A 12343-nucleotide genomic window follows, 5' to 3' on the forward strand; every position below is an offset into this window, starting at 1 on the left:
AAATTTGATGAAAAGTATAAACTGATACTTGTCAGTAGACTTTAGGCACAATAAACATGAAAAAACTACACAAGGGACATCATAACCAAATTGATTAAAACCAGTGATAAGGGAATATCTTCAAAGCATGCAGAGAAAACAGAGTTATTATTAAGAGTTATAGCAGACTTATTAAGAGTTATTATTATTAAGAGTTATAGCAGAATTCTTTTTCAAAACAATGCAGATCAGGAGACAGTGGAGCAACATCTTTAAAGTATTGGGAAAAAATAACAACCAAGAATTCTACACACAGAGAAATATTCAAAGAGAAAGATAAAAACAGTTTTCAGACATCAAAAGAAGAAAAAAATTATCACCAGCAGAACTGCATTACAAGAAATGTTAAGAGAAATTCTGCAGGCAAAAGAAAAATGCTATCAGTGGGAAACTTGAATCTGTACAGAGGAATGTTAAGTACTGGAAATGGCTACTATGTAGGTTAATATGAAACTATTTTTGTATTATTTAAATCTCTTGAATTGATAATAGGTTGTTAAAACAAGATAGTAGCAATGTATTGCGGGATTTACAAAACATGTAGAAGTAAAACATATGACAACAATATCACAAAGACCAGGAAATGGAAGTATACTGTTGAATGGTTCTTATACTACATGTGGTAGTATAATATCATTTAAAGATAGATTGTGAAAACATAAAATGTATACTATGACAAGAAACTGTATCTAATAGTCCAACAAGGGAAATGAAATCATTAACCATAAACACACACACACACACACACACACACACACACACAATGCAGGAAAAAAGGGAAAATGGGAATAAAGCACAGGTGTAACAAAGAGAAAGAAGCAAGGTGGAAGATTAAACCAATCATATCAGTAATTCTACTAAGTGTAAATGGACTAAAAACTTCAATTGAAAGGCAGTAATTGTCAGGTTGGATTAAAAAAACAAGATTGAGCTATATGTTGTCTATAATAAACCCACCTTAATTATAGACAAAATAGGTTAAGTATGGAAAAACATACATTAAACTAACACAGCTGTTAATATGTAACAGATTTGATTTCAAAGCAAAAATATTATAAGATGTAAAGAAGGACACTTTTTTTAATGATAAAGATGCTAATTAATTTAGAGGACACACCATTAGTAAATGTTGATGTTCTAATAACAGAACTTACATGAGTCAAAAACTGATACAAGTAGGCAGGGATACAGTTTTGGAAAGAGATTCCAACACTTTTCCTCAATAATTGGCAGCATAAGCAGACAGAAAATCAGTAAGAATATAAAAGCCATAAACACTCCATAAATGAACTTGATCTAACTGACATTTAAAACATCTCATCCCACAACAAAAAATATACTTTATTTTCAAGTGCACACAGAACATCTACCAAAAATGACTCTTTTCTGAACCACAGAATAAGTCTAAAATGTAAAAGGACTCATATTATACAAAGTATGCTCTCTTATTATAATGGAATTAATTTAGAAATAAATAATAGGCATATATTTATAAAACCCTCAAATATATGGAAACTAAATAGCAAATTTATATACAACTCATGGAACAAAGAAGAAATTAGAAGGGGAAATTATCAAGTGTTTTTGTACTGAACAGAAATAGAAAAAATTAAAATTTGTGCCACCAAAATTTGCTATTAAAATAATGATCTTATCTTTCACCACATGCAACTAGAAAAATAAGGGCAAATTAAACACAAAGTAGGTAGAAGAAAGGGGGGGAGGAAATAAATATCAGAGCAGAAATCACTGTAATTGAAAACAGAAAAACAATAGAGAAAAAAAATCAATGAAATAAAAAAAGCTGTTTTATTGAAAAGATAAAAGCTTTATCAAGACTGATCAGGGAATATGGAGAAAAGACACAAAGTATCAACATCAGGAATAATAGATAGACATCACTACATATTCTACTAATATTAAAAAATATGAAGGGAATATTATGAATATTTATGCCATTAAGTTCAACTATTTAGATAAAATAATGTAGAAACTTTATCAACTTAATAAAGGATGTATACAAATAATCTATTTTTTATTTTTTATTTATTAAAGTTTATTTATTTTTTTAGAGAGAGAGAGTGAGTGGGATAGGGACAGAGAGAGAATCCCAGGCAGGCTGTACATGGTCACCATGGAGCCCGATGTGGGGCTTGAACCCATGAACCATGAGATCATGACCTGAACCAAAATCAAGAATTGGATGCTTAATGGACTAAACCCACCCAGTAACCCCTACAAATAATCTAAAGCTAGCATATTTAATGGTAAAAGACTGAATACTTTTCTCCTAGTATCAGTAGAAGGCAAGGATGTCCATTTTCACCATTTCTATTTAACATCGCACTGAAAGTTTTAGCCCATACAAGAAAGCAAGGAAAAAAGGAATTAAAGGCATGCCACTTGGAAGATAAGGGACCAAATTATCTTTACTCACATGCTTCATGATCATCTATGTAGAAAATGCTATAGATTCTCCAAAAAAAAAAAAGATCCTAGGGCTAGTAAAAGACTTTAACAAAGTTATAGTATACAAAACCAATATACAAACATCAATTGTATTTTTATGTGCTATCCATGAACAACCAGAATTTGAAATTAAAAAAACAATATAATTTATAATAACAGCAAAAATACAAAATACTTAGGGATATATCTCACAAAATACATGAAGACCTATTCTTTGAAAATTACAAAATATTGGTGACAGAAATTAAATAACTAAATGAGTGATGAAGTATACTGTGCTCATGGATCATAAGGCACAATATTAAGATATCAATTCTCCCCAGATTTATCTGTAAGATCAGTGTAATTCAAATGACATTTCAAGTAATGTATTTTGTAGAAATTTATAAGCTGATTCTAAAATTCACATGGAAATGCAAAGGCATTAGAATAGTCAAAACAATTTTGGAAAAGATGAATAAAGTTAAAGGACTTACACCTCCTGATTTCAAGACTTAAAATAAAGCTACAGTGTTTGGGAGAGTATGGCTTTAGTGTCAAGGCCAGGAAATAGATCAATAGAACAGGGTAGATATTTCAGAAATAGAGCTGCACAAAAATGGTCAATTGATTTTTGACAAAGATGCAAAGGCAATTCCAAGGGTAGTCCTTCACCAAATGATCCTGGAACAATTTAACATCTATGTGCACAAATATGAAATTGAACTCCATATTGCATGCACCATCCTGAAAAATTGAAGTCAGGGAGCCTGGGTGACTCAGTCAGTTGAGCATCTGACTCTTGATTTCGGCCCAGGTCATGATCTCATGGTTTGTGAGTTTGAGCTCCGCACCAGGCTCGGCACTGACAGTGAGAGGCCTGTTTGGAATTCTCTCTCTCCTCTCTCTTTTCCCTTCCCCTACTCTCTCTCTCTCTCTCTGTCTCTCAAAATAAATAAATAAATAAACATTTTTTAAAAAGTTTAAAAATAGATGAAGTCAGAATGGATCATAGATCTAAATGTAAATGTAAAACAAAATAAAAAAAAAATTATAGGGTAAAATCTTTGTGACCACTGGAGGAATTATGAAGTGTAATGAGGAAGATTTGGGGGATGGTAAATATAGTCATGATCTTGATTGTAGTGATAGTTTTGTGGGTATATTTATATGTCAAAATGTATAAAATTGTACATTTTAAGTTATGCAGTTATTTTATGCCAATTATACTTCAATAAGACTATTTAAAAAACACATGGGGATATACAGAATTTTACATGTAGTTATAAATGGGTTGATAGATTGCCCTGAAGCCTGACAGTGAGTATCCTTGCTTTGGAGTAAGTAAATAAAATGAGCATCCCTTTTCTGAAGGACCAAAAAACAACAGCAACAAAAATAATAATAGCTAACATAATAACACTTACTAGGTGTTAGGCCCTTTTCTGTTACATGTTAATTAATCTAAGACTTTTAATAGTCATATGATATATGTACTATTATCCTCTCAATTTTGCATAAGAAAAGTTGAAGCAGAGTTTCAGCAACTTTTCCAAAGTGACCCAGCTAGTTTGTAACTGATCTGTCAAAGCCTAGACATCTTGGCTCCAGAGTCACTGTCCTGAATCAGCATCCTAAATTGTCTCTTTAAGATAAGGTCTTTTTTAATGATATGAATGTTGCATATGCATCCACTCTTGTTTTAATTAAGTTAATAGTTTTATAAATACGTATTAAGTCTATTGGATTTTGAAATTAGGTCATTCCATTTTTCCAATACAATTTAGGAAATTATGGATCAAATTTCTTCATTATCACAAGTGATATGTGAAGAAGTTTTAACTGCCAAAAATTAACCATCTCTAACTCATTTATGAAAAGGAGTAATATTTTTTTTACAAGTATCAATGTATTATGAGGGTCCCATAACCTTTGGCAAATGAGATAAAAAGAACAAATGTCCCAAAGCTTCAGAAGGCATACATTGTTCCCATAAATACGTTTGAATAAAAAGTTACAGCTGCAATGTAGAATATGGTATCCACTGGCCATATGTGGCTATCTAAATTTAAATTAATTAAAATTACATAAAATAAAAAGATTAGTTTCTTATTGGCACTAGCCATATTTGAAGTTCTTATAGTTATATGCAGTTATTGGTTACTGTACTGAATAGCACAGGGAATTTCCATCATTGTACAAAGTTCTATTGGACAGCACTAGTTTACAGTGCCAAGATTTGTAACAGTTGCTCTCAGAGTCTAGTGTACATATGAATTACCTAGGTATCTTGTTTTTTTTTTATTTTTTTATTATATGAAATTTATTGTCAAATTAGTTTCCATACAACACCCAGTGCTCATCCCAAAAGATGCCCTCTTCAATGCCCATCACCCCTCCCTCCCACCCCCCATCAACTCTGTTTGTTCTCAGTTTTTAAGAGTCTCTTATGCTTTGGCTCTCTCTCCCACTCTAACCTCTTTTTTTTCTTTTTTTTTCTTCCCCTCCCCCATGGGTTTCTGTTAAGTTTCTCAGGATCCACATAAGAGTGAAACCATATGGTATCTGTCTTTCTCTGTATGGCTTATTTCACTTAGCATCACACTCTCCATTTCCATCCATGTTGCTACAAAGGGCCATATTTCATTCTTTCTCATTGCCACGTAGTACTCCATTGTGTATGTAAACCACAATTTTTTATCCATTCATCAGTTGATGGACATTTAGGCTCTTTCCACAATTTGGCTATTGTTGAGAGTGCTGCTATAAACATTGGGGTACAAGGGCCCCTATGCATCAGTACTCCTGTATCCCTTGGGTAAATTCCTAGCAGTGCTACTGCTGGGTCATAGAGTAGGTCTATTTTTAATTTTTTGAGGAACCTCCACACTCTTTTCCAGAGCAGCTGCACCAGTTTTCATTCCCACCAACAGTGCAAGAGGGTTCCCGTTTCTCCACATCCTCTCCAGCATCTATAGTCTCCTGATTTGTTCATTTTGGCCACTCTGACTGGCGTGAGGTGATATCTGAGTGTGGTTTTGATTTGTATTTGAAAAAGAGTAATATTTTATACAGAACCTTAAGGAAGAGAACTAAGCAAGCATTTTCCCTTTTACAATACCAGGAAAAAATAAAAAAGAGAATTTGGTTTGCCATGTGAGTTGGTTAACCACTGATATTTCACTGACACTTATTTATTTAAACATTTTTTTTTTAAGAACGTGGAGGTTCTTATTAATTCACAATTGCTTCACATAAACTCCTGACTTTCATGGAATTTGTACCAAGAAGGTCAGTTTTCCAGTGGTGAATTCTATATATCACAAGTCAGATTTCTTTTTTCAAATGCCATCTCAATAAACCTTTACCAGACAGGTTTGGTCTAATATAGACCAATTCCCTCAGGGAAACCCAACATTCCTAAAACAAGGTATCAAACATTGTGAGGACATATGTCTCTCAGTTTATTTTATTTTCTCAAATTATTTTTTTTTTATTATCTGGACAATATCCCTATAAAAAGACAAGGAGTATTAAGTGTCAGTCACTAAAAGGATGGGGCTGTTGTGTTTATTTGCTAGCAGTATTGAATGTGTACTTTGTCTTAGTCACTGGGTTACCATCCATTGTGTCACTTAATCATGATAACATTGTAGATGACAAAACTAACTTTTTGAAAGATTAATTACCCAAGGACATAGAACTAGTAAGTGGAGGAAAAAGATCTGGATCCATGAATATGTGACTCCAGGGCTTTAAGCTCTTTCACAGCTCTTAAAGGCTTTATTGATATAATTTCTTGCCTCACCACCACCCCCAATAATCTTATTTTTCCTTTATATTAGAAACTTCCTAGAAATCTTTTTTTGAATTGCATACAAGAAAAATCATATAAACAAATGGCAACACAGTAATTTCTGTTAACATACTATTTTTTATTAGATGGTCAGTCCTAAGAATTTGTAAATGATATGTTGAAGATCTAAAGACTCAAGCTAAGTTGGATTTAGTTAGAGGATTCCATTTGAAAGTAAACCCAGTGCTTCCCTGCAATCTTATCCATTGGCTCTCGTGTAAAGAAAGAATTGGATTCATTGGAAAAAAATACACGGGTATAGTTAAGTAGTGGATTATTTGGAAAAAATAAATCAAATAATGAAAAATCACTGAATAAAAAAAGAAAAATATTTGATAGGAAAAAAGTTGGTTTTGAAAAATGGAAAAGTTTGAATAATAGAGTAAAGTTTAGATTTCGGCATGTATTTTTATGACTGAGATGTTTTGGTTATGATCATCACACATCATCATTCCATATTTTTTTACTCTAAAAGTATTTCTAAATGTAATAGGATGACTTCTTTGTAAAATTTTCTTGAGTTTGCTATTGAATTCAAAGACAAAAATAAAGGGGAAAATGACATGACGGTTAATCTATGCAAGAAGCTAGATTAGAGAGGACTTCAAAAGTGTTGCAAATACAAGGCTTTTGGGGTGTTGATTGGAAATAAGTCTGGGATTCTGCCATAAGTATCCCTGCGTTGCCAGTTTTTAAAAGTTGTAGTAATCAAAGCAGTATGGTACTGGCACAGACATAGACACATAGATCAACAGACTAGAATAGAAAGCCCAGAAATAAACTCATGATTATATGGTCAATTAATCTTTGACAAAGGAGACCAGAATATACAATGGGAAAAAGAGAGTCTCTTCCACACATGGCATTGGGAAAACTGGACAACTACATGTAAAAGAATAAAACTGGACCACTTTCTTACACCACACACAAAACCAACTAAAATGAATTAAGGACCTAAATGAAACCGTAAAAATTCTAGGAGAGCACATGCAGGAGTTTCTCTGACATTGGCTGTAAGAATATTTTTCTAGATATGTCTCCTGAGCCAAGTGGGGAAAAAAAGCAAAAATAAGCTGTTGGAACTTCATCAAAACAAAAAGCTTCTGCACAGCAAAGAAACAAAAAGCTTCTGATCAGCAAAACTAAAGGACAACCTACTAAAGGGGAGAAGATATTTTCAAATGTCATATGCAATAAAGGATTAGTGTCCAAAATATATAAAGAACTTGTACAGCTCAACACCCAAAAAAATTTTTTTTATTTAAAAAAAGGGGCAGGGGCGCCTGGGTGGCGCAGTCGGTTAAGCGTCCGACTTCAGCCAGGTCACGATCTCACGGTCCGTGAGTTCGAGCCCCGCGTCAGGCTCTGGGCTGATGGCTCGGAGCCTGGAGCCTGTTTCCGAGTCTGTGTCACCCTCTCTCTCTGCCCCTCCCCCGTTCATGCTCTGTCTCTCTCTGTCCCAAAAATAAATAAAAACGTTGAAAAAAAAATTTTTTAAAAACGGGGCAGAAGATATGAACAGACATTTTTTCCAAAGAAGACATACAGATGGCTAACAGACCCATGAAAAGATGCTCAAAAGCACTCATCATCAGGGAAATACAAACCAAAACCAAAATGAAATACCACTTCACACCTGTCAAAATAGCTAAAATCAAAAATTCAAGAAACAGCAGGTGTTGGCATGGATGTGAAGAAAAAGGAACACTCTTGCACTGTTGGTGGAAATACAAATTTGTGCAGCCACTGTGGAACACAGTATGGAGGTTCCTAAAAAAATTAAAAATAGAACTACCCTATGATCCAGTAACTACACTACTGAGTATTTGCTCAAAGAAAACAAAAGCACTAATTCTAAGGGATGCATACACCCCTATGTTTATTGCAGCATTGTTTACAATAGCCAAATTATAGAAGCAGCCTAAGTGTCCATCAATAGATGAATGGATAAAGAAAGTGTGCTATAAATATACAATGGAATATTATTCAGCTATCAAAAAAGAATGAAATTTTGCCTTTTGCAACAATATAGATGGATCTACCAAGTATTGTGCTAAGAGAAATAAGCCAGTCAGAGAAAGACAAATACCATATAACTTCATTCATATGTGGAATTTAAGAAACAAAACAAATGGACAAAGGGAAAAAAAAGACAAACCAAAAAAAAATTTTAACTATAGAGAACAAATAGAAGGTGGTAGGTAGGGGAGATGGGTGAAATACGTGAAGGGCATTAAGAGTACACTTATCTTGATGAGCACTAATATATGGAATTGTTGAATTGCTATATTGCACAACTGAAACTAATATAATCCTGGATGTTAACTACAGGAATTAAAATAAAATAATTGCAGATAGTGATAAGTGCTATGAGGAAAAACAGTAAATAAACAAACATACATACAGTTAACCCTTCAACAACATGGGTTTGAGCTGCACAGGTCCACTTATATGCACATTCTTTTTCCAGTAAATAGGAAAAATTTTTAGAGACTTGCAACAAATTGAAAAAACTTGCAGATGAACTGTGTAGCATAACACCACCAAAATAAATAAATAAATAAATAAATAAATAAATAAATAAATAAATAAAATAAAATAAAATAAAATAGAGTGAGAAAGGTAAAAAAATCTTTGCTCAAGACAGTGGCATAGGAGGGTCTTGAGCTTACTTCCATCCATGGACAAAATAAATATACAACTACATATGGAATAATTTCTTCAGAAAAAAGCCCTAAGAACTGTATAAACAGAGCCTCCCCAATGAGAGACAAAGGGGCAGCATTAATATGGGTGGGAGTGGCAGAGACAAGGTCTTGCCAAAGAAAGAAAAACTCCATCTCAGGTGTAGCAATCCACAGTTGGGAGGCATATTAGAAGGAGAGAACTTTCCTCTAAGGACCAAGGTGCCCCACATCAGGCACTTCAACCCTTAAATCCTGCACAGGAGAAATGAGCCCCCCAAAAGCTAGGTTTTGAAAACTAACAGGGATTATATCCAGGAGAACCTACTCTCAAAGAGCTCATGTGCAGTCTCATGCACCCTGACACTTAATGATAAAATACCAGTTTTAGGAAAAGGACCTAGAACACAGATGGGAGAGACCCACTTTCACCTGCGGTGTTAGCCACACAGGGAAGAATCTGCTGAGACACTCTTTGGGGATGTAGACAATGTTGGATGCCACTTTTGCAGTCCTAGTCTACCTTACCAGTGCCACTGCTGGTGGGCATGATCTTGGAACTCTCACTCTAGCCTGCTAATGTGGGCAAGTGCAGTTTGCTGACAGCCCAAGCCACTGCCACAGTTGCAGCAGCACCATGGTGTCTCAGCCAGCTGGGTCTGGGGGACAGACCTGCCCACCACTGTGGTCACAGTGGCAGTTGTAGTGCCCTAGCTAGCTAGACCGATGTGGAGCCTTTCTCATGGCTACAGTGGGGTGTGGGGTGGCATTGGGGGGTGAGGAAAGACCTCACCCACTGCTATAGCCACAACAAAAAATGTGGTGTCCCAACAACCTGTGCCAGGGAGAGAACCATGCCTGTTACCACATCAGCATCCACAGTGGCAGCCACAGCACCCCAACCAGCCTAACTAGGAGAGAGCCTTTCCCTTAAGTACAACCCCAGCCTCCTGGGTCAGGAGAGAACACTTCTTCCACTTCAGTGGCAGCTGTAGTACCCCAGCCAGCTGGGCAGGGCAGAGAGCTCTGTCCACTGCTACACCACAACCACTGCCCCACCACAAAAGGTGGGCACACATAGCACACACAGGAGATTTTCTTTGAGCACCTGGCTCTGGTGATCAGGGGAAGACTATGCTTCTGATCCCCATAGGACACCTATATAAGATCACTTCTTCAAGACTGAGAGAGGTAGCTGATTTGCCTAATACTCAGAAATAAACACATAGAGTCAGACAAAATGAGGAGACAGAGGAATATATTTCAAAAGAAAGAATAATGCAAAACCTCAGAAAAAGACCTTGGTGAAACAGAGCTAAGTAATCTACCTGATAAATAGTTCAAATTAATGGTCATAAGAATGCTCACAAGACTCAGGAGAAGAATGGATGAACACAGTGAGAACTTCAACAAAGAGATAGAAAATATAAGAAAGTACCAATTAGAGATGGACAATATAGTAACTAAAATGAAAAACAGACTAGAGGGAATCAACAGCAGATTAGATGATACAGAACAGATCAGTGACCTGGAAAACAAAGTGAAAAAAGAATTTTAAAAAATGAGGATGGTGTGGGGGGGCACCTGGGTGTCTCAGTTGGTTAAGTGTCTGACTTGGGCTCCTGTCAAGATCTTGCGGTTCCTGGGGTTCGAGTCCCATGTCAAGCCCTATGCTGACAGCTCCAAGTCTGGAGCATGCTTCAGATTCTGTGTCTCCCTCTCTCTCTGCCTCTTCCCCACTCATACTTTGTCTCTCTTTCTCTCAAAAATAAATGAGTTTAAAAAAAATTGTTTTAAATGAGGATGGGGCACCTGGGTAGATCAGTTGATTAAGCACCCAACTCTTGATTTTGGCTCAGGTCATGATCTCACAGTTAATGGGATCAGGTCCCACATCAGGGTCTGTGCTGATAGCACAGAGCCTGCTTGGGATTCTCTCTCTCTCCCTCTCTCTCTACCCTTCCCCCACTCATACTCTCTTTCTCTCTTGAAAATAAATAAATATATTTTAAAAAATTAAAAAATGATAATAGTTTAAGGACCTCTGGGACAACACCAAGCATACTAACATTAGCATTTAAGAGGTCTCAGAAGGAGAAGGGAAAGAGAAAGGGGCTGAAAACTTCCCTAACCTAGGAAACAGATATCCAAGCTCAGAAATCACAAGAAAGTCTCAAACAAAATAAAATCAAAGAGATACAGATCAAGCAAGACACATGATAATTAAAATGTCAAATTAAAAAAAAAGAAAGAATCTTAAAAGCAGCAAGAGAAAAACAACTAGTTAGATACAAGGGGATTCTCATAAGGTTATCAGCTTATTTTTCAGCAGAAATTTTGCTGGCCAGAAGGGAGTGGCAAGGCATATTCAAAGTGCTGAAAGGAAAAAACACAGCACAGATTATTCTACCTCGCAATTATCATTCAAAATTGAAGTGATAGTTTCCCAGACAAGCAAAAAGTAAAAGAGTTCATCATCATTTAACCAGTCTTACAAGAAATGTTAAAGGTACTCCTTTAAGCAGAAAAGACCATAAATGAAAGACAAAAATTTCACTGGTATAGGCAATTATATAATAAAGGTAGTGGCTCAACCTCTTATAAAACTAGTATGAAGGTTAAAACACAAAAGGAAAATCAACTTTTTCTATAATAATTATTAATTTTGTAATACACAAAATAAAAAGATGTAAAGTATGATGACAAAAACATAAAACATGGGGAGGGGTTCAGTAAAAATATAGCACTTTTAGAATGTGATTGAACTTAAGCAACCATCAGCCTAAAATAGACTGCTATACATCAGATTTTTCTATATGAATGTATGGTAACCACAAACAAAAAACCTATAATAGGTCCTCAGAAACAAAGTGAAGGGAGTCCAAACATAGGAAACTAAAGAAAAGAATTAAACCAGAAGAATGAAGAACAACAGGAAATAAAAGGAATAAAGAAGAGGAGCTACAAAACAACCAGAAAACAATTAACAAATGGCAATAAGTACAAACCTATAATAATTTTTTAATGTAAATAGACTAAATTCTCTAATCAAAAGGCATAGGGTGGCTGGATGGCTTAAAAAAAAAAGCAAAAACCATCTATATGTTGCCTACAAGAGATTCACTTCAGATCTAAAAATACACAAAGACCACAAATGATGTTATGAAAAAAGATATTCTATGCAAATAGAAAGAAAAAGAAAACGGGGGTAGCAATACTTATACTAAAAACATAGACTTTAAAACAAAGACTGCAATAAAAGACAAAAAAGGACAAATAAAAGGACAATAAAAGGACAAAAAAGGACAATAAAAGA

At 35.1% G+C, this 12343-nt stretch overlaps 1 protein-coding gene across 7 annotated transcripts in view; it reads left to right on the plus strand.

The window, feature by feature from the left end:
• The window catches only part of AKAP6 (A-kinase anchoring protein 6), a 496497-nt gene that overhangs the window by 442988 nt on the left and 41166 nt on the right, over nt 1–12343 (plus strand). The window lies entirely within an intron of this gene.

The sequence above is a fragment of the Prionailurus viverrinus genome, chromosome B3 (genome assembly GCF_022837055.1).
Source record: "Prionailurus viverrinus isolate Anna chromosome B3, UM_Priviv_1.0, whole genome shotgun sequence".
Classification (NCBI taxonomy): Eukaryota; Metazoa; Chordata; class Mammalia; order Carnivora; family Felidae; genus Prionailurus; species Prionailurus viverrinus.